The following is a 25000-nucleotide window of genomic DNA, read 5'->3' on the forward strand; positions in this document are numbered from 1 at the left end:
CACGCAAAAACACACACTCACACATATACACATACAAAGATGAAAAGAAAGATAGAGAATTTCGAAGTATTGAGAGATTGGATGAAAGAAGTATTGTGATTAAGAAAAAGACGCCGACTTAGGACGCGGGAGAGGAAAGTGAGGGAAAGTTATAAGGATATGAAAGTAAGAAAGGGAGAGAAGAAGGAAGATTGGCAAGAAGGAGTTACAGTAAAAGATTAGAAGAACGTCATGGATAAGTGAGAGGGAGAGAGTGAAAGGGACAAAGATAGAGAGAAAGAGCGTAAGAGGTGAGAAAGAGAGAAAGAGAAAGATAAAAAGAGAAGAACAGTCAAGACATTTTCTTTTTTTACTACATTTGTTTGGTATTTTTCTAATAGATTTTTCAATATGACGCTACACTGGACACTGGATGACCTAGCTGACCTTGCTGACTGACCTAGCTGCTTGAACAGCTTCCTAAGCATTCTTCCGATTCGGTTGATTCAGGCCAAAGTGAATCGTTAGGAGTGGTAGGCTTACCAGGCTTTCTACCTTATCGAAGCTCCTTCTTTATTGTAAGGTCATCGAGGCATTTGAGAAAAAAAAGGATTTACTCCACACCCCGAGCAGTCTGGATTGCTGCTACACATACAACAAGGTAACTTACTGGTGAAGCAGAAGGGATTGGAAATGAAACGGTACGGGATCTTTTCGGTTTGAACGGCAGTTTTTTTTAAATAATTTCCACGCAACAAAACGCTTTTAAACTTCTTATACTGGTAGAATGTGTTAATAAAACATCTTTTTCTCTTGGCTTTATTGAGAAAATTCTATAGTTTGTAGGTCATTTGTTGTTTTTTCTTCTTCAATTTCTGCAATTTCAACCAATCAATGACTTCTATTGAGGCAAAATACCATTCTGTGCCGTAAGCAACAGATTGGGTTTATTTACATTTCTGAAGAAAAAAAGGTACCCTTCACCTCACCCCTAACCCTAACCCTAACCCAAACCCTAAAACAGATTGAAATGCAATAGATCGATACTGGGGTCATAATTATGGGTGACAATTTCATATGACACCGCTAGAAATGACTGCCGTTCAAACCGCAAAGATCCACGGTACGTTCATCTCTTCGAATTCTGACATTGTGCTTAGCAACAAGCTCACTGTTTCTTCATCAGAATATCTCATAACTCTGGATCCTTTAAAAGTTCTCAATTCTTCCTACCATAAATATATTCGGTAAGCGAGCAGGTTTATCTGTAGGAATTATTGTTACATACGTCAATGATGCTGAATCTGGCAACTGCTTTGCCAACAACGAGAGTTATCTCCAGCCTCAGCCGTCAACCAGCATCACCTTACCCACTGACACTTCGGTCTTGCAGACATAACGTTGAAATTTCTGCCACTCACTCTTGTTGCTTCGTGCAGGTCATTTACCTGCTGATCTACGCTGTATTTGGTTGGATATACAAGCATATTAAAGGAGTCAGCAGAGTGGGCTACAATATATATGTTTCTCTCCGTGTTTCTTTTCTGTGTATCTTTCTGTTGAAGAGCGTAGGCTCGAAACGTAAAAGACTTGTTTTATTTATATTCCTGAGCGCCATACTAATACAATTGTTTGTTTGTATTCCACCTGCCTTCGTCTTTGTTATTTTCATAAAGCTTCCCGTTATATATATATATATATATATATATATATAATAGAAATATTAAAATTACTAAGTCTCTCTAAAAGAGAACGACGGCAGCGTTCCCGGAAAATATTAGTGTGGAGCGACTGACCTCCCTTGTTCAAAGGTTATATGGATACAGTTTGTGTATCAAATAGCTAACTTAAGGCGATGGCCTCATGGAGCTAATAAGCGGTCAGCTTTTTTCTTATTTTTATAAGAATGCCATATTAGTATGGCGATAACTAATATATATATATATATATATATATATATATATATATATATATATATATATATATATATATATATATATATATAAAACATGAATTAGAGATAAAACCACTATTAGGCAACTCAAACTGTTTGAGTTGCCTAATAGTGGTTTTATCTCTAATTCATATTTTATATATTTATACTGTGAAATTTGATTTAATCCTGAATCTAATTTTTCCCTGTAAGTTTGGAGCAATACTCCCTAATATTATTATTATTATTATTATTATTATTATTATTATTATTATTATTATTATTATGAAATTGGTAAGATGATCCGGTTCCGACTGAAGATTAGAGGCTTCGAGTGACCCGTCTGTTTTTTTGTGTCGTCTCTTTGTGTGTATTTGCGTTCTTGTTCCACTTTGTAATTTATATTTTATATTTAATTATATATATATATATATATATATATATATATATATATATATATATATATATATATATATATATATATATATATATATATATATATATATATATATATAAACAATTGCAGCGTGGAAGGTGTTTATAAGCTTTTTAAGAAACACAAAAAGCCGTTCGATTCACTCCAACATTTAAGTTTAATTTGTCAAAATATTTCGTCGCTAAAATCCGCGACCTGTTCATTGACAAAGTCCGTGCTGCATCTCATGAGATGCATCTCATGAGATGCAGCACGGACTTTGTCAGTGAACAGCTCGCGGATTTTAGCGACGAAAATATTTTGACAAATTAAACTAATGTTGGAGTGAATCGAACGGCTTTGTGTGTTTCTTAATGGCTTATAAACACCTTCCACGCTGCAATTGTTATCGTTTCAGCACACGATCTCAGATCAATTACTTGCTATGCGAGTACATCTTCGTAATATATATATATATATATATATATATATATATATATATATATACATATAATAGAAATATTAAAATAACTAAGTCTCTTTAAAGAGAACAGCGGCAGCGTCCCGGAAAATAATAGTTATCGCCATACTAATATGGCATTCTTATAAAAATAAGAAAAAAAAGCTGTCCGCTTATTAGCTCCATGAGGCCATCGCCTTAAGTTAGCTATTTGATACACAAACTGTATCCATATAATCTTCGAACAAGGGAGGTCAGTCGCTCCACACTACTTGACCGGCAGCTACAGACGCGTTCGGAGTATTGCCCCTTTTCAATGCAGCGTAGCCAGCCAGTAGGTGTCGCTTCCGACAATCTCTGTTCGATGGTTTTATTTACCTAGTTCGGTGGAATACATCCACTTGTTTTCAAAATATAAATATTAAAATAACTAAGTCTCTTTAAAAGAGAACAGCGGCAGCGTTCCCGGAAAATAATAGTTATCGCCATACTAATATGGCATTCTTATAAAAATAAGAAAAAAAGCTGTCCGCTTATTAGCTCCATGAGGCCATCGCCTTAAGTTAGCTATTTGATACACAAACTGTATCCATATAATCTTCGAACAAGGGAGGTCAGTCGCTCCACACTACTTGACCGGCAGCTACAGACGCGTTTCGGAGTATTGCCCCTTTTCAATGCAGCGTAGCAATGCAAGACAGATCAGGGATGTTTTTGGTACCAGTGAATTTGTGGTGGAACAATTTGGTGCAGAGAAAATTTCATTTTATTCTACATAAAAATTAACCGGGGATTTTTTTTTACTAATTGGATATGAATAACTACAGAGATTCAAAAAATAAATACAAATTAATTTTTATAAGATAACTTGTATTAAATTTTCTTTATTGTAAATAAAGGTTCTAATTTAGGTATAAGGTGCAGTAATTTTGAAGGAGGGGGTCTGATCGATTAAACCGATCCTAGTACTTGTTCGAAGATTATATGGATACAGTTGTGTATCAAATAGCTAACTTAAGGCGATGGCCTCATGGAGCTAATAGAGCGACAGCTTTTTTTCTTATTTTTATAAGAATGCCATATTAGTATGGCGATAACTATATTACATATATAATATATTATATATATATATATATTATATATATATATATATATATATATATATATATAATATATATATATATATATTATAATATATATATATATATATATTATATATATATATATATATATATGATACATATAATATATATATATATATATAATATTATATATATATATATATATATTTATACAGGTACCAGAATCTAGTAAGGTATTATCCATATAAATCAAATGGGGCGATTATAATCACCCTATTTGATTTATATGGATAATACCTTCCATCTTATGCGCTTAATCAGGTCTGTAATTTTCTCTAAAAGTTTCTTAGAGTATAGTTCCCTTAATGGTGTGTGTACGTGTATAGACGTGTGCGGGTATGTGCGCATATAGGCGTGTATGCGCGCTTGCATAAGTGTATGTGCGTATATAGACGCGCAATTTGATTCCATTGGGATTTATTGACCCAAATTTTCAAAAACTTTACACATTTTCCAATACCATTTTAGTTCCGCTACACTATACCTGTCAACGTAAAACAATGTCATTTCTCTTTATACTTCTCCTAACCTAGGGAAAATAGTTACTAGTTGCAAACGATAGAGATTGTGTACTTATATACGAAAAATGTTTTATATCTTTCTAGATTCATGTGTATCAGAGCATATGTACCCATATACACACAAACAAACATTAAGGTATGTTTTCAATATCAGAAATCAATGAGCACTAACTACAGAAAGCACACAATATATAGTATGGAGTCAAATATTTATTTCCGGAGAAAATGTGAGTTAATTTTCGCTTGGATGTTTCGAAATAACCTGTAAAAAAGAAAGCATTGCCAATTTAGAAAGAAACTATACGTGTATGTATGTATGTATGCATGCAATGCTCGTATATATGTACCTATGTATGTATGTATGTATGTATGTATGTATGTACGTATGTATGTATGTATGTATGTATGTCGCAGGTCACTTTCGAGTGCTACTGGTAACATGTAACCCAGTACAACCTGTTGCATGGTCGGGTCTTCGGCGACTAAACCGGCAACCCACAAGTGAGGAGGGTGTTTATTGGACACTTTGCGGGATGAAAAACAAAACCTGTCAAAGGGCGGAGGACCTCTTGAGAGTCAACGGCCATCCAATAAATGTTAGCACGGGTACGTAAAAATTCCGGGGTGGTGTCCGGCGTGCTGGAAGACCACTGGGAGTGAGGCGCCACTCAGCTTTTGTTAAAGCACGTCTCTAGGAGAAGGTCACTCTGATATAAAAACCAGATATGCAGGGAATGGCATTGAACATTTTGGGGATCTTTGGTTTGTGCTAGAGATCACGGCGCTCTCACATCCCTGTGCCTGCGACTCATATTGGCACCAGACATCTTGCTCCGGCTTGTCTCTGGATAATGTCAATAGAGTTGAGAGGGTCTATGAGGTGTTGTGAACGCCTTATTGGACCTAAAACTCTGCACAGGCATTGCCAATTTTTTTTATATATATCTTATTTTTAGTATATATTTTCTTCATTTTTAGTAATTTTTTTTCAGAAGTCCTGCGGCGATGGGAAGGTGGTGAAGCATGCAGACCTGACGGGTTGGAAGCATGTAGTCAGCGACCTGCACGTAGGTGGCCCATGCTAGATATAAAGTCGTCTCCTTGTCGCCCAAGACAGCGGTAAGATTCGGTTGCTGCATGGGTGTCTGAGCAGCTCCATTTGGAGAGGGCACTGCTCACCTGGAGACCGGGGAGGTTCTAGAAAAGGTGAACCAAAAATTGCCTGTCTTTCCATATCTGGTCAGTTTAGCGTGACTGATGGATGCCCACTCTGCGCTCGAAAAACGAAGAGTCTTTTATCTATAAAATCTGGACGGAACTTAAACATTTCATGTTGGAATGTGCGTACTCTGTTGGACAACAAGAGTGATTGCAGGCCTGAAAGACGCACTGCACTTGTTGCTCGTGAGCTGAACCGTTATAAAATTGATATAGCTGCACTCTCAGAGACTCGTATAGAAGGTGATGGTCAGCTTGAGGAAGTAGGAGGCGGATACACCTTTTTTTTGGAAAGGAAGGCAGAAGGAGAAGTGCAGAGAGGCTGGTGTTGGATTTACAGTCCGATCTGATATCCTGAAGAAGTTGGAAGAGCTCCCTGTCCCTATAGATGAACGTATAATGACCCTACGGTTGCACTTGAAAGGTAAGCGGTTTGCTACTCTAATAAATGCCTATGCACCTACTTTGACTAGCTGTGATGAAGATAAAATAATCTTTTATACCCAGCTGAGAGCCATACTTAGAAAAATCCCCAATTCTGATAAAGTCATTCTACTGGGGGATTTTAATGCCAGAGTAGGAACATACTGGCAAACATGGAACTCTCTAGGACGTTTTGGAGTAGGGAAAATGAATAGCAATGGTCTCATGCTACTGGAGCTTTGCGAAGAACATGGCCTTTACATTGCAAGTACTCATTTTGTGCACAAAGGTGATCACACAACAACATGGATGCTTCCAAGGTCCAAAGTTTGGCATTTGCTGTATTACGTCATCATCCGCAAGCGCGATATTTATGACATTTGTAATGTCAAGTCATTGCATGGATCAGAATGCTGGACAGACCACAGTCTGTTGCGAGCAAAGTTCCGAATGGTGATTAGGGCGAAAGAGAGAAGAGGACCAGTCAGCATTCCTCGCCGTCTAAATGTCCAAAAGGTATATGACGTTGTGGTTAGGAAAGAGCTTCAGACTCGCTTGTCCAGCATTGAAACTGCTGCAGCATGGGAAGAGTTTCGAGACCAAGTTGTTCAATGTGCAGCCGAGACACTAGGGTATGTTACTGCCAGACACAGAGACTGGTTTGATGAGAATGATGCTGAAATTCAACGACTATTAGTGGTGAAGCACCATGCCCACAGTGTGTTGCTGCACAGAGAACTGTCTACTGTGCAGCGAAGTCTAGCACTTGCCCACTATAACAGTGTAAAATCACTACTGCAGCGATCTCTCAGGAAGATCCAGAACACTTGGTGGGAGGATCTTGCTCGTGATGTTCAGGCTGCTGCTGATGCAAATGACAGCAAGAAGCTTTACCATCTTATGAAGCGAGCTTATGGACCTAAGATCTCCTCATCAGCTCCTTTTCTTTCCAAGGAGTCTTCCACTCTGTTTAATAACTCAATAGAAATCACAGGTCGCTGGATCGAACACTTCTCTGAACTCCTAATTCATGAGTCAGTTGTGGATGAAACAGTGATTGATACTATGAAACAAAGACCTATCATTGACTCCTTAGACTCCTCGCCATCAATACATGAAATAATGACATCAATAAGTAAATTAAATCTTGGTAGGGCACCTGGAAAGGATGGAATTTGTGCTGAGGCCTTGCGATTTGGTGGTAATTGCATCACACAGTCCCTTCATGAACTTATTAGTGCAGTCTGGAGGGATGGTGCAATCCCTAAGGACTGGAAGGATGCAATTATTCTTCCTCTATATAAAGGAAAGGAGCCAGAACAATGTGTGGTAACTACAAAGGTATTGCTCTACTATCAGCTGCTGGCAAGGTTCTAGCAAATATTCTTCTTACCCGTCTGAATGGGTGTCTCGTAAATGATGTCCTATCTGAATCTCAATGTGGCTTCCGATCTGGTAGAGGGACAATGGATATGATTTTCACAGCAAGACAGATGCAGGAGAAGTGCTATGAGCAGAATATGGATCTTGTCCAGGTATTCATTGATTTGACAAAGGCCTTTGATACTGTAAATAGGGCCTTTCTATGGAAAATACTTGGATGTCCGGATCACTTTGTATCTATAATTAAAGCATTTCATGGTGGGATGGAGGCTTGGGTCAATGTTGGTGGTGCCATGGCGGGACCCATTCCTGTAGAGAATGGTGTCAAGCAGGGTGACATCCTTGCCCCAACTCTCTTTTCTTTGTACTTTGCTGCTGTTTTTACTCATGCTTTTGCTAAGGTTAACTCTCTGGGAATATATGTCAGATATCGATCTTCTGGCCGCCTCTTTAATCTTCGCCGATTTGCTGCCAATTCAAAGGTGTCCCAGTCTATTATTCGTGACCTCCTTTATGCAGATGACTGTGACTTAGTCACTCATACAGTGGATGACATGCAAATACTCATGAATTGCATTTCTGCTTCTTGCAGGGCATTTGGACTCAGCATTAGCCTGGACAAGACTGTTGTAATGTTCCAGCCTACACCAGGAAATCCATATATAGAACCAGCTATCTTGGTTGAAGGAACAATTCTGAAGGTAGTAGACAAGTTTGTCTACCTGGGCAGCACACTCAGCCGTTCTTGCTCACTGGATGAGGAAATATCTTTCAGGTTGCAGAGAGCAACTAATTCCTTCCGGTCTCTTCAGTCTCGTGTCTGGTCCCAACATGGCATCGCAAGGAGAACAAAAGTTGCTGTGTACCGTGCTTGTGTACTGACATCGCTTCTCTACTCATGTGAGACATGGACTCTGTACAAACGTCAGTTAAGGGTTCTTGAACGTTTTCATCAGAGATGTCTCAGACACATTCTCAATGTTGGCTGGACCTCAAAAATTCCGGACACACAGATCTTGAGGACAGCTGATATCTTGAGTATTGAGGCGATGGTACACAAGCACCGGTTGGGTTGGACTGGATACCTTATTAGAATGGAGGATAGAAGGATTCCTAAGCAGATGCTCTATGGAGAACTTGTGAATGGAAGGAGACTCCGGCAGAAACCAAGGCTGCGATTGAAGGACTGTGTCAAGTCCTCGTTAAAGGCCTTTGATATGCAGGACACTGACTGGGAGAACAATGCCTGTCATCGCCACAGATGGAGGAAACAGGTTAAGGAGGGGATCGACACTTTCGAGAAAGCACGTATCCAGCATGAAGAACTCAAGCGAGCTGCGCGAGAGCGCACGGCTCGTATAGTGAATGGGGAAAGCTTGGTCTGCAATGTTTGCAGTCGTGTATGCTTGTCAAGAGCAGGGCTCATTAGCCACCAACGGAGCCGCAAATGCAAAATATAAGTTAGTCCTAGAGCGCACAATGTTCCTGAAGGTCAGCAATAGTCTTCCTCGGTCACAAGTGGACGGCTATCATGTAGGTATGTATGTATGTATGTATGTATGTATGTATGTATGTATGTATGTATGTATGTATGTATGTATGTATGTATGCATGCACGTATGTATGTACCTATGTATGTATGTACGTATGTATGTATGTATGTATGTATGTATGTAAGTATGTATGTATGTATGTACGTATGTATGTATGTATTATGTACGTATGTGTGTATTTAACTTCAGCCAGAGCTTCACAACTGGTGTTGCTTGAATACGGCTCTATAATTTAGAGGTTTGGTAAAAGTGATGATCGAATAAGTATCAAACTTAAAAATAGGTAGTGAGGTCTCTTTGTTCGACAGTTTAAGCTGGTAGCCAAGCGTGGTCGCAGTCTAGTGACTGAAACAAGTTAAGAAGATCATCTACGCCCGTGAAAAGATGGGATGTTCAGTAATCGAATGCTTTTGCTCGATGAATGTTTATATAAATATTAAAGAAGAATGACCATAACGATGAGTTTAGAATAAAACCAATGCAGTAAGCTGTTATGATGTGGTGTTTTCCATATCTATAATGTGTGGTCCCTGTCGTGACTGTAGCTGTTGTATCTACTATAGTGGACATTTGTCTGGTATCGGATACAGTTTATCTCTTCTATACCGAAGTAGTAATACATCGCTTCGTCTATCGTGCTATTGCTGATAGCTCTGCAAGACAGCGACTTTGAACACCCTACCATCACTGTTGACTCGAACTCGACTATAACCCTTAACTGACACTTAACTCCAACAGAGAACTCGTGCAATTATTCTACAACGACTGATAGACGACTACCCGTACTGGTTGACGTCGTCGCACTTTATAGTGGCTGAGTCATACCATTTGTCCCTTGGGAGGGGTATACCATTTCCACTACGACATAATCGCAAACTTAATTAATAATATTATATAGAAGAACGGCGGCGAGCTGGCAGAACCGTCAGCACGCCGGGCGAAATGCGTAGCCGCATTTCGTCTGCCGTTACGTTCTGAGTTCAAATTCCGCCGAGGTCGACTTTGCCTTTCATCCTTTCGAGGTCGATAAATTAAGTACCAGTTACGCACTGGGGTCGATGTAATCGACTTAATCCCTTTGTCTGTCCTTGTTTGTTTCCTCTGTGTTTAGCCCCTTGTGGGCAGTAAAGAAATATATTATATAGAAGAACAAAATCAAAGGAACGAAAATGAAAAATACAATACTAACCACTTTTTGATTCTGCTGGGGATTGTTTTCCGAAATCCTTAATGAAAATGGCCAATAACAAGCAGTGTTGCTGCAAATTTCAAAATCTTAGTAATAATATTTGCATCATATAATTTATCTGTAATAGAAAGAAAAAAAAAGCACATTTCATTTTAATTTTGGTACAAGACCAAAAACTTTGTTGAAGGTGGACATCGATTACATCAACTCCAGTATTCAATTGGTGCCTAATTCATTGACTCTGAAAGAATGAAAAGTAAAGTCAACTTCGGTGGCATTTTAACCCAGAAAGCCGGACAAAATGCCACCAAGCATTTTTTACGGCGTGCTCATGAATCTACCAGCTTGCAGCCTCAGAAACAGTAATCAGGGATATTGGAGATTTACATAAACACACGTAAACAATAAATAATGGGACGAAAATCAAAACAACAAAATTCCCAATTAAAAGGGAAACGTTACCCAAAGGTAGCCAAGTTACCTCACAGTAAACAAGTAATCCTTAGTCACCCTGTTACCAGGAATACTGTTGTGTTTCTCTCTCCTCCATGCTTCTGTAACTACATGGGCACGCTTAGGTTACGACAATTCACTCGAGATATTCTTGTTATATTCATCCACAGTGTAACAGTTTTACTGGGAGAAAGGACCTTGCTCTCCACGCTCACTTTCCTTTTAAACATGAAAAGTCAATGAAGGTTTGGTCTCTTTCTCATTAATCGCATCATCTTTCACCATAAGCATCTAACAGAGGAAATCTGCCTACCCTTCAAAATCAAAGGAAAGCAAGGAAGCAATCTTCACTTTGGAGTCGACCTATAACCAGATCCTTCCGAGAAGTGATTGCAGATGGTAGACAAAACTCCAGAAATCAACGAGGCTCAAGCACTATACTAATACGTGTAGAAAATCTTCATCATGCAATGTGCATCAAGGGCAAGAGCAGCTGAGGGGAATATCATGCCGGTACATTTTTTTCCGCCGAGGTCGGCTTTGCCTTTCATCCTTTCGGAGGTCGATTAAATAAGTACCTGTTACGCACTGGGGTCAGTATAATCGACTTAATCCGTTTGTCTGTCCTTGTTTGTCCTCTCTGTGTTTAGCCCCTTGTGGGCAGTAACGAAATGGGTACATTTTATTACGAATCAGCAATGTTATTCTGTAGCACTGCCAGGCAAGGGATTTTTGTAAATTATCAATGGAACCCGGCTTAAAACTTCTTCGAAAACGACTAGGCAGTTGGCATTCATTGACACTCAGAGATTCCTAGAGGATGTTATCACTTTTACTCACCACCAATTGTGAGTAGATGATCTCGGTGCAACGTCCACTAAGACCAATACCCTGCTGACAGAGGTGTGAGCGCCTGATGTCACACTAGGTGTCAGGTACCCTGCATAGGTCTATGCTTGACCCAAGAATGTCGAGTATATATTTGTGTGTGCGCGGTATCTGTGTGTATGTATGTGTGTGTGAGTGTGTGTAGCGTGTGCATGTATGTATGTATAGATGTGTACATTAGTGTTTGTTCCCCACCATCACTGGAAAACCAGTGTTGGTTTGTTTACGTGCCCAAAACGTATCAGTTCGGGAATAAGTACGACAAAGGCTATTAGAAAATAGCCAAGCATGGCCACCATCCAGTAACTGAAAGAAGCAAAAGTTAGAAGATAAAAGATACCTGCATTGTCTCTGATTGCTTTCTGCTCAGTACCTACAAATAAAAATTTTAAAATTATAAACAAAATAATATATAGAAATATAATATTTAAGTTGTAATCTTAGTTTTTAATGCAGTTTTGTTTTTCAAATTGGAAATGAAACCAAAATGTTTATCATTCAAAATGTGACCGCGTGTGTACCGTTGGCGATTTTTTTCCTCCGTCTTCCCTTCTCTGGATCTTTCCTTCTATGTTTCTGACGTTAAACCCTCCTTCTTCCATTCCTTCCTGAGCGTCCAATAATGCCATATTTGTTCTACGTCCTCGCGTTGTTGTGTTTTCTCTTTGTGTTTTCATGTTTGGATTAACTATATATATATATATATATATATATATATATATATATATATATATATATTTAACCAGATCTACAATCGAAAAGTATGATCAAATTTGGATCCTGAACTGAAATTCATTCAATCTTTCTCCTTTTGTTTAATATAAATCTTTTATAGCGGTATTGAAATTTTTTCTTTATAGTATGTGTTCTTGTTTATTTCTATGTTGACTTGCCACGCTCTGTATTTTTCTACTGGAAGCTCCTCATCTCTGAAATGTGAACAAGTACATATTGTATGTCAGTCAGACAAACTGAAGCATTCTCGTGAAGTATTCTCTTTATGACAAATTGCTGGAACCAGTCGAAATCTGTTGCTTATCTTAAGATCATTCCTGATAACTTTGACCTATGATCGAAGATTTTCCCTCCGTAACCACCCTGTCTTTTACTTTAGACATGGTTTGAATTATATTAACTAGAGTTATTCATACTTTTTAAATGAAAAGATATAATTAGAGAGATTATGTTAGTGTTTTTGACTTTTGACTTTTATAGCTAAGTCTTCATAGTCGAATGAAACTTTCTTTTACTAGGACGATAGATAAGGCATCAGGGAGATTTAGCTGCTATTTAACGCATAGAATTTCCTTCGGGATGCAGACATGTAGTTCTCTTTTCTCTTGCTGTCTAAACTCAGCTGTATTCTGCTCCAACGAAGATGTCTTTAATTTGTTTCGTTTGTTCTATGTCTCCTTGTGGGGACATAGAACAAACGAAACAAAGTAAAAAAATCGCAAAAGTATATGTTACTAGCTTAAGGTGACCCGCTCTACGCGTGGGTGAGGGTGTGGTTGTTACTTTCTGTTGCTTCCTTTCTGTTTCTTATCACCACATTCTCCCTCTTTGTTTCTCTCTCACTTTCCTACTCTCTTACTCTTCCTTTCTCTCGGACTCTCCCTCGCTTTCTCTCACTCTCCATCTTTATTTATCTATCCCTTTCCCATTTATAAAAAGAAAAGATCTTGAGGAAGTTGAGAAAGGAAATATTTTGAAAGATCAATCATAAATATCAAGCAGTGAAAACGGAAAGCACACTTGCCTTTCGTATGTGTCACTATTTGAGCGATTAAAATATGGAAAAAAAGGATTTCTTTGTTAAATTTAGTACTTATTTTGGGAAGTTTTCGACTATTGACCATGCAAATGAAAGCTCAAAACTGTAAACAATAAAAAGTAAAGAGCAAAAATACGTAATAATGAGAGATTTTTTTCAACTTCAGAAATATTGCCTTAATTTTCAAACTTTGAACCCATTTCCACGCTTAAATTACAAATCCGCTTCCACTTTACTATGTTGAAAATTTGATTGAAATCGGGCCATTATTACATCATCTATCGTTATCGTTTCTGGCATTTTCTCAATAGTTTTCTTTGGCGCTTGAATGACCGTGTTTAAGGTTTGGCCTTCGCAATGCCTACTTTCCGTCGTTGTGGCCTGGAGAACCGCTATCTCTTTCTCTTTTCCATGTAGGACTGGGGCTGCTATCCAGATCACGTCAACTTCTGGTGGGATTCCCTCTACGCTAACTTTTAAAGCACGCCTTCTATGGTACATATATATAATAGTATCACTTCATCACTCTTTATAATGGTTGCCGCGTTCTCCCTTGTCTTTTCTGCCTCTTTAAATATCACCTCTACATTTCCATACTTGCGCCCGGTAAGATACCTTATCTCTTGTCAGATTGGCCTTAGTGCCTTCTCTATTCTGTAAGTAGTCATTATGTCTATCTTCCCAGCAGCTACTGAATGCGTCTTGTATATAATTGTACATTCTTTCCTATTTTTAACCATTTCCTCTGAGGCGGTTCAATTCCACACTGAATCCTTCGTGACTCATCATTGTCATGTAATTTCTTCATTTTTCCAATTCGATTTGAGATTCCTTACACTTTGCGATTCCTGCGAATTTTTTGTTCTCTATTATACGTTCCTCGTTCAGTTTCTCTATTGTACTCCACGAAATCTCTGATGACGACGATTGCTCCGACTGTTCCGACGAGGACAGCTCTTAGTAGCTGATATCTTCCTCTTCTGACATCTTTTCTTTTTATTCAGTCTACCTTCCTCTATGAGGAGGGAAAGCACAAATAAACTGCCGCAAGACGGCACAAACTTAAGTGTTCAAGGAACACTACAACAATTAAACAACAATATAACGCCAGAAAATAATAGAACTTTAGCTCACCAAATTTTTCTCTACTACTGACTGACCTTGTTTCTCTATTGCCTACAAGGGCATACAGAGAGGGGACGAACAAGGACAGACTAGACAGCACAAGTGGGACAAACAACATAAACGGATGAATGAAATGAAATTATATAAAAATGAAGATTTAATGGCTACTACTCGACCCCACTTCCGTGTTTACCATTTTAACTATATTTTAAACTATTTTTTAATCCAACGTTTATCCGAATAATTATCTTAGCAAATTGAAAGCGGTTTCAGTTTTTCGAAATCCAACACAGGAGGCAGAGGATCGTGTCTTATTTCTACCCCTAATGGGTTTACTTCGTCCCCAGGTGTACCATTAAAAGTTTGCTTTTAATTTTTTATAGTTTTTCCTGTCAATTAAAATTCATCCCATACCTGGTTCTCTCATGTTTTCTTCTTCTATATCTCTAATTACTGCCACCATCTTCCTATTTTTTCTTCTATGGCTGCATTCATCCAGTAGTGTGTTATAAATGCTCTGTTTTTATAATTGTTTTGTGTTTCTTGTGTGTCTGCTTGTATGCCTGCTCGTGCGTAATCACTTAGTGAATCTGTACCGTCACTACGTGAAGTGTTTGTGAGTGCTTGTGAATAATTTATTGGTGTTACCGGTCTGTATGTACGTGGTGGTGTAAATTTGTTGGGGATTCTGGACTGTCTGGTATATATTTTCGTGTGTTAGTCGCTGTGTGGGCGTTTGTGTGTCACTCAGTTACTTTGTCTTCTTTTTTTAGCGTTCTTAGAGGGTGGGGAGTTCTTGATGTCTTTTCCTGTAGTGTTTCTTGGACTTCATCTGTATTTACCTCCTCTGTATCTTCCTTCAGCTTCTCGTTGCAACTGCTTTCCTCCTGTCTCACCCTCATTTGTGTTTGGCTATCGAGAAGGGGGCAATTTGCCTTAATATGGTCGACTTTTTCAATTTTATCAAGACATAATCTTTCCAGCCCTTTATTCACGTGGTCTAACGCCATAAACGGCACATTCCGTTTGGCCTAAAAACAGGTATTAATGAGTTTCCTGGTCCATTTCTACCAGTCCAAAGCTTTTGACAAGGTTGAACATCGGTATCCGGTGCTGGTCCTCTGCTTTCGGGGTCGGCCTCGTCTTTAGAGGGTGGATCATTGCTTTATACAGTAACATTGACTCGATAGTTCGGGCGAACGGGTTCTTCTTGAAGCCTATCAACATCAAGCACTCTGTTCATCAAAGGTGTCCTCTCTCCCCACTTCTGTATGTATTGGCTCTAGAGTTCTTGCTGCGGAAGTTGGAGAGATTAAAGTGCATCCCACGAGATCTAGGTGGCAGTGGGAAGGTTTCGGCGTATGCGAATGACATCACCATCATAGTGTCCGAAATGGTACACCTACAGAGGGCAGGCAACGCCATTAAAGGCTATGAGGCAGGAGCAAAAGTTAACTGGAATAAGTCAGTCGGCTTGCAACTCGGCACCTGGCAAGGCAAGACGATACCTCCCAACAACATCGTAGGGCGTTGGGCGGAGGGGCTGGTTAAAATGTTAGGGGTTTAGTTTGGCCAGATCTCCAGATAATGAATTGGAGCGAGGTGACGAGCAGGGTGATCCAGCTAACTCAGACCTGGTCTCAGTGGCGGCTCTCCCTGAAAGGAAGGGCAGAGGCCGCAGTTGTGTTTATCGGTTCCGTGATTAACTACCGCCTAACCGTCGTGCCTTGCCCCCGTTCGTGGCTGATCAATTTAGAGGTCTGCTCTTCCGTTATTTTGTGGAGTAGAAGCGCTCTGTCTGCTGCCAGTACCCGCTAAATGGTGGGCAAGGGATGTCTTGGCTGTTGAAGCGCAGACGTGCGCTGATGCTGAGGTATCTGTGTCTCTACCTGGATAGTGAACAGGTGTGGTCTCCGTTCGGTCGGTTGTTATTTCCTAAGCTTACTAATTTGAGTGAACTAGGACCTTGGGTCAAGTGTAGACGAAAGTTGAGTGCTTGGCAAGCGAAGTGTTGTGAGGCACTCAAGCTTCTCTGTCACGTGGGCAACGCCAGCGGTGGGGGGGGGGTTCCACCTCGTATTTTTATAGAGGGTTAGTTGAGGTCCAGTGTGACGACGATGTGGGTGAAGACTCTAGGCTTCGATGATGGTCAACTAGCCTGTCTGTTCCGAAGGACATTTGGGCCAGGACCCTTGGATAACTTCCAAAGATTCCCCGCCTGGCAGTGTTACTGAGGAGCCTTACCAATTCGCGATAAACTCGCAAAGCATGGTGCACCTTGCGCACCCGCGCGCCCAAGATGCGAGCAGGACAGGGAAACTGTTCTGCACGCGATTGTACAATGACCCAAAATTTCCGAAATGTGGGTTTACCTTGAACACACGCTGACGCGGCCGGGAAGAGTACAACTGTCTTTCGAGTCGATTGTATAGATTGTTCCTGCCTCCTCTTTTAACAAAGAAGGCATCGCTCGTTTTCTCATTGTGGTCGCTATACCGAAAGAAGTAGTATGGAAGACCCACGTGAAAAGAATCGTGAGAGGCATTTTCATCTCCAGCCTTGGACTGGTTAATTTCCTCATCTACCATCTTAAGAGAAAAATTAGGGTGGAGATAAATGCCTGTCACCTGATTTATACGGAAAACGATGGAAGGCTGTAGCGAGTTTGTTGAGAATGAAGAATCCGCATAGTATATCCATAAGATTATACAAAACGGTTACAATGGTTGCATGGGTTTGCGGGGTCGAAGCGAAACCCGTCCCCCATTTCATTGTATGGTTATTGTTTGGTATCATCCTATTTATATAAATTCTTAACGTAAATTTTTAACTATTCATCTATTCTAAAATCATTCGTTTTATCCACTCCTCCCTCATTTGTATCGTCCCCTCTATGTTTGGCCCCTGTGGGCAATAAAGAAATAGTCGTTCTTGTTCTTTGAGTTGCTGTTGGTGACTGCAGGGAATGGTGGGACAGCGTAGGGCAGGGTGGGAGTAGGGTAGAAATTCACATTTTCGCCTTGATTTCTTCTTTTCCCTCTCTTCCGTTTCTTTGGTGCCGTATTCCATCCATGTTTCTCCTCTGCCACCTGATTATCTTCCTCCTTCTTCGGTTCCTTTTTGCTCACATATGACATCGCAAGCGGTGGAGGTGCGCTTTCTTTCGTTGGTCCTTTGCGGCAGGTGGAGTGTATCCTGTTTTATGTGCCTTTTTGGCCGCATTTAAAGCAACAGTGAGTCATACCACTTTGCCACGTGAAACGGGGTGCACCATTTCTCTACTACTGTGTGTATAGTGTGCGCGTGTGTGTATGCATGTGTGTGTGCGTGTGCGTGCGTCCCTGCGTGGGTACGTGTGTACATGCGTTCGTGCATGTGTATGTACGTATTTATAAAGAGAAAGTCCGCTTTTCCGTGCTGTACGGACCTTTTCACTACAATTTCCGCCATAAGGAGGACTTTATGCAAACCATGTCATATAGAGTGCATTTAAAGGATGCAGCTTCTTATATCAACTTAATGTCTCTAGAATCTTAAAAAAGAAAATATATAAATTTGGTTAATCGTAATGATATACCTGTCAAGGATAAATATAATTGTCAATATAACCGTGAGTGGATGTACAAATTTACTGAAAGGTGTAATTTAACCAGAAATATTGTTTCATGAGACGTTAATGTACAAGAATATATAAAGGCGTTAAGGAAGATAACACAAAGAAAATTTGTTTACCTGTTTTGCTGGTGAGCTGTAGAGTGCGTGATTCACTGTATACAGAACATGAGACGCTTGAGTTACCAATATCCCCCTCTCTTATAACGAATTTCTTAAGTGACGCTGCTGGAGATAAACACTTTCCATGAGGTCGAACATCCACTTCCTTCACATTTATCCATTTGTGGTGTTTTGTCTCATGACTCCATAAAAAGTCAGTAGCGCCAAAAGGTGCACCGATGTATGCTGAACATCTGAAGATCGCTAACATGTTTACTTTAGCGGGCGGGTTAAGAAATTCAAGTTTCTTCATGTAAGATCTCACTGAAAAGAAAATAAAAGAAAAAAACGAAAAGGCGAAGTAGTGGCTGTGTAGTAAGTAACTTGCTAACCAACCACATGGTTCGGGGTTCAGTCCCACTGCGTGGCATCTTGGGCAAGTGTCTTCTGCTCTAGCCCCGGGCCGACCAATGCCTTGTGAGTGGATTTGGTAGACGGAAACTGAAAGATGCCTGTCTTATATATGTATATATGTATATATATATATATATATATATATATATATATATATATATATATATATATATATATATATATATATATGTATGTGTGTGTGTGTGTGTGTGTGTGGTGTGTGTGTTTGTCCCCCTAGCACTGCTTGACAACCAATGCTGGTGTGTTTACGTCCCCGTCACTTAGCGGTTCGGCAAAAGGGACCGATAGAATAAGTACTGGGCTTACAAAGAATAAGTCCCGGGGTCCATTAGCTCGACTAAAGGCGGTGCTCCAGCATGGCCGCAGTCAAATGACTGAAACAAGTAAAAGAGTAAAAAGAGTAAAGAGAATCGAAATATGCTTATCTTCGAACAAAGGGCCTCACAATAAAGAATAGTTTCTCTAATGTAAACTACAATCTTCATACAAACTAAAACATTTGACAACACTCCAATTATTGTTAATCTGGACTTTGGGAACTGTTGCTTGGAAGTGGTTAACTGTGTAAGCAGTGCTAAGGCTGTGTGGAGCCAAGTCACTAGCAATAACTCCACAACAGATGAATGACACATTCATACACGTGTATATTTACTTACACATAAGCATGTATTTGTGTGCAATTATATATATTTGCGTGTGTGCGTGTATGTATGTGTGTGTGTGCGCATGTATGAATATGTGGACACATATATAGATACATATATATACACATACGCAAACATATTTACATACATTCATGCTGCATATACAGACATGCACTTAGCGGTTCGGCAAAAGAGACCCATAGAATAAGTACTGGGCTTACAAAAATAAGTTCCGGGGTCGATTTGCTCGACTAAAGGCGGTGCTCCAGCATGGCCGCTGTCAATGACTGAAATAAGTAAAAGAGAGAAAAGAAAGAGAGGGATTAAGCATGCTGGACGGTACCTACACCAGAATGTTACGTGCAGTGCCCTACATTTAATGGAGGGAGCACCCAACTAAACAAAGGTTATATGGGAATGTATCAACTTTCTCATCAATCATCTAAGAGCGGACATTGGGTTTTGCTGACCATTGCTGGAGAAGTAAAGAAGAACTTGTGAGTAACGAGTTGTTGTGGGCACCAAATCACGGTACCACAGCGACTGGAAGACCACGGAAGACATATATACAACAGCTTGCAGAAGATGTTGGATGCCAAGTTGAAGGCCTAAAAACACTAATGGAAGATCGGGAGTGATGGAGAGAGGTAGTCAGGCTGGCCTGGGCAATTGACCTGACTGGATGAAACTTGTGTTCGATAGTGCAATAGAAACACGCAATAGAAATAAAAATAAAGACAATGGAGTTGAATACGTGCAAAACAAGAAACGGAAGTAAAAATAGAACGAGTAAACTGACCTCTTACAACTCTAGGTTTTGAAGATCCTTCATTTGTTGAACATTTGTAGTATGTCGCATCCTCACAAGAGGGATAACGTTTCGTGCAGGTAATCACACCTTTCTTATCTGCAGGGAATGTAGGTACAGTACAGTCAAAACCCTTTTTCTTGGTTACTACCTCAAAAATTGCTTTCTTACATTTGAAAATCGATTTGAACAATAACTTCACTGTGATTTCGCACGAGAAAAAACTGAATAAGATTTTTTATAGCATACCGACATTTTATAGTTAAGAATGTTCTGTTTGCAAAATCAATATTGCTTGAAGGTAACACATCTGCAATCTCAATAACTGTATAGAAGAAAAAAACATAAATCAGAGATAGATGTTATAAAAAAATATAAATGTAACTATAGAGAAGAAGAAGAAGAAGAAGAAGAAGAAGAAGAAGAGAAGAAGAAGAAGGAAAATAAGAAGAAGAAGAAGAAAAGAAGAAGAAGAAGAAGAAGAAGAAGGAAGAAGAAGAAGAAGAAGAAAAGAAGAAGAAGAATGACAGAAGTAGGAAAAAGAGAACCAATTAAAGTAACGGTTGTTGTGAATACGGATTACATCTATCCACAAATAAAACTTTGCAGATAGTTTTTGATATTTATTATTATACTGACATACCTGTGTCGCCAAAATGCCGACAGTTTAATTAATCATAGAAAATAGTTCATCAACACAATGGGAAAAACCTGTGATAGATGTCATCAATGTGGTAAATATATGCACATGCACTCAAGTTAAGCTCTTTAAGTATTAAATACGGTTCTAACGTCTCAGTTGAAAATATCTTGATACATAAGTATGTATTTACGGACGGACACACGGAGTTACACATACACACACACACACACATATATACATATATATATATATATATATATATATATATATATATATATATATATATATATATATATATATATATATATATATATATATCTATATATATATATATATATATATATATATATATATATATATATATATATATATATATATATAGAACGAAGAGAAAATTCAAAAATTCGAACGAACCACGACGCGAAGCGCTGTCAGACAATAGTGTAATAAATAAAAATATATGCATATATACAAACATATATGTACGTACCGACATCTACATGTATATATACGTGCATATATAAATATATATACGTGAGTACAGGACACCACACAACTAGACGGGGAAGGTAAAGCAAAGGGAGAGAATTTCGCGTCATAATTATATTATAAATATTATAAAACATACTGGGGGGAAAAAAGAGACGGAACGAAGCGAAAATTCGAAAATTCGAACGAACCACGACGCAAAGCGCTGTCAGACAATAGTGTAATAAATAAAAATATATGCATACATACAAACATATATGCACGTACCGACATCTACATGTATATATACATGCATATAATAATGTTTTCCTTGTTTTCGTTCGTCTCTTTTTTTTTTTTTTGTTGTAAAAAAAAGGCTTGTCCGTTTTCGTCTTTCGCTGAATTCTACGTCTAGTTGTGGTGTCCTGTACTCACGTATATATATTTATATATACGTGAGTACAGGACACGAGAACAAAGGCCTTATAGTTTAGTTTGTTTTCTTGTTATTTTGATTTCTCGTATTGTATTTTATCTCTCGTTTGTATTTTCTTGTACATGTATTTTAATTTTGTATTTTCTTGTTATTTTTTTTTTTATTGTGCAGTTCTATTCTTACGTCCGTTTGTTTACATTTTTTCGTGCTTCTTTTTACCCCTCTGCGAGTTATTTTATTTAATTCTTTCGCAGGAAGGCCTAGTTATTGACGAGTCATATCCGGTCTTGCCTTCGAAACACGCTTGAGTCTGCTAGTGACAGCTGATGATTGGGGATTTTTTCCTTTTGTGGTGTGTCCTGTACCTTGTTTTTCTGTTGTAAAAAATAATGTTTTCCCGTTTTCGTTTCGTCTCTGTTCTTTTTGTTGTAAAAAAATGGCTTGTCCGTTTTCCTTTTTCGTTGAGTTCTACGTCTAGTTGTGGTGTCCTGTACTCACGTATATATATTTATATATGCATGTATATATACATGTAGATGTCGGTACGTACATATATGTTTGTATGTATGCATATATTTTTATTTATTACATTATATATATATATATGCATATATATATATATATATATATATATATATATATATAATATAATTATATAATATATATATAGGCATACATTCATACATACATTCATGTATATCATATATAGAAAGAGAGAGACAGGTTTATATATAGATATAATGGTTGATACATCTATACATTAGTATATATGCATGCATATCTATGCATTTATTTATCGAAATATTTCTGCCTCACTCACTCTCTTTCTCTCTCTCTCTCTCTCACTCTCTCTCTAGGAGTCACTGTAAGACGCTTAATTCCCAGCCGTATAGCTGTGAAGCAAGTGTCTTAAAATATTAGAATTATTGTCATTTGCCTTTTCTGAACAGCCCTACAACATGATAGAATACTGCTCATAGAGACAAAATATAAAAAACTTTAAATATTTTTATCAAATAATCTTGTTGTTAAAATAATTTATTCAAAAATGGACTTTAAAAAGCCACACTACAAAAAGTTAAACAAAAAGATTCATTTTTTATAAAAAGTAATTTATACTAAAGAAAATAAATAGAACATTTGTATTGATTTGTGTTGTCGTTTGTCTTTTGTTGTGTGTGCAACTAAGAAATAGTTTAGTTCATACATGTCTAGTCCCTTTAATTCAAAATGCCGATGTCGGGCTTTCTTACCCGTCAGTCAACCAGTTTGGTCTATACACTTTTTCTCTTTTGTTCTACTGCACCAGACTTTAAGTATTTTATGTCTAAATGTAGCTTATCACAAGTCAAACATGATTTTATAAAACTAAATTTGATTTGGATTAAAACTGAATTAGTGAGAATACTTGGAAGACGCCAACTGCAACAAAAAGCTACGTTAAGAATATTATTCAACTGCTACCGTTGTGTACACATTAGTTTTTATGTGTATATACAAGTTCGAAAGAACATATGATGATATATGCTACATTTTATAGGGTCTACAGGAAACATTCATATATGCAAAATTGTTCAAAATTATATATAATTATATATAATAATTGTTCTAATTTATTTATTCGTACTAATATAAACTTTTGTCTTAGTAAATAAGAAAGTAACACAAATTTACTTGGTTTATCAGAGGAGAATAGCATCATTAATCAATGTTTATTATATATTGATTGAAATGGTTCTTTTTCTTAGTTTGATTTATAATAATATATTTGTATATTATTTAAGTAATATTAATACATTTTTTCGCTGGTCTCAATGGAGAAATTACCGATTCACTTATCTTTAAAAGACTTTCCTATTCCACCTAGAAAAGATTTCATGAAGGATCTAATTAATAAGACTTTTGAATTCATTCATAGAATCCGTTGGGTGGCTTTTTACCAAGATAAGGATTTTATAAAAGAAAATAAACCTCATAAAGAAGATACTGAACTATTTAAAAAGAACTTTCAGACAAAGAAATTTCCACCACCAAACCTCAATTTGGAGGCTTTTGAAGACAATTTATGGAATATTGTCAAGAATATTAAATTTGTTAAATATTCCCTCTGGGAAATTGAACGTTTAAAGAAACTAAATTCTCTACTATGTGATCTTAAAAGAAAAAAATGGAATTATGGAGCAATGAAACTTATATGATTAGGATCTATTAAAATATCATGAATAAATGAAGAAAGAGATTACTAGTCATTATAAAGTAGTAAGTAAAAAGTTTTAAGGTTCATTAACTTAGAAGCTAAGAAAATTATGAATGACAAGGACCTTGGTGATAGAACAGAGAGTTTTGTGTCTATGAGGCCTAGGAAAACTTTAAAAGATCATAAGGAAAACAACTTTTTTAACTCTAAAGTGAGAATAATTTTCCCAGGCTGATCTGACCTGAGTACATTAAGTAAAGTTTTTCTTCATATGTGTATACTTAAGAAAAACATATACGCAAAAATCTATTATTTTATTTGATAATAAGTCATGGGCTAGAGAAAGTAGCAATGATTTTTTGACATTACCATGGGATCTGCGGGTTCTGATCTATACATTCTATTTTATTTTAGTAATAAATTTCCAGATATTAAAGGTGGACTGTATAGAGATGATGTGCTGTTTTTGAATAATAGTGACACCTTCAGCAAGTGTCTTCTACTATAGCCTCAGGTCGAGCAAAGCCTTGTGAGTGGATTTGGTAGGCGGAAACTGAAAGAAGCCTGTCACATATATATGTCTATGTCTATGTATATATGTATATATATATCTATGTGTATATGTCTGTGTTTGTCTCCCCATCACCACTTGACAACTGGTGTTGGTGTGTTTACGTCTCCGTAACTTAGAGGGGGTTGACAAAAGGAGCGATAGAATAAGTACCAGGCTTAAATTATAAGTAGTGGAGTCTATTCAATCGATTAAAATCTCAAAACGGTGCCCCAGCATGACTGCAGTCTAATAACTGAAGTAAGTAAAAGACAAAAGATGAAAGATATATATATATATATATATATATATATATATATATATATATATATATAAATATATATATATATAATATACGACAGAGAGAGAGAGAGAGAGAGAGAGAGAGAGAGAGATGAATGGATAGATAGATAGACATGTTTCTTTATTAGCCACACAGGGCTGCACACAGACGGGACGGATTACAAAGTAGAGCTGTTCCTTATGGGGGGGGGGGGGAAAGAAAAACAGTGGGGTAGGTTTTCGATGAAAAGGGATCGTAAAAGGGAAAGAAAGAAAAATAACGATCAATAGGGATCGTGTATCACAGTAATGTCATGATGTAAAGTGTAAGGGGGAAAGTAAACAGGGTTTATCCGTGGAAAGAGAA

At 37.9% G+C, this 25000-nt stretch overlaps 2 long non-coding RNA genes across 2 annotated transcripts in view; both read right to left on the reverse strand.

The window, feature by feature from the left end:
- LOC118766980 overlaps nt 1-25000 on the reverse strand; it is a 165187-nt gene that overhangs the window by 58172 nt on the left and 82015 nt on the right. The window lies entirely within an intron of this gene.
- Nucleotides 10247-11932, reverse strand: LOC118766985. The gene is made up of 2 exons (XR_005002905.1): nt 11898-11932; nt 10247-10334 (listed from the first exon to the last, which is right to left on the reverse strand). It is a non-coding gene; the product is annotated as an uncharacterized LOC118766985 (long non-coding RNA).

The sequence above is a fragment of the Octopus sinensis genome, linkage group LG18, assembly GCF_006345805.1.
Source record: "Octopus sinensis linkage group LG18, ASM634580v1, whole genome shotgun sequence".
Classification (NCBI taxonomy): domain Eukaryota; kingdom Metazoa; phylum Mollusca; class Cephalopoda; order Octopoda; family Octopodidae; genus Octopus; species Octopus sinensis.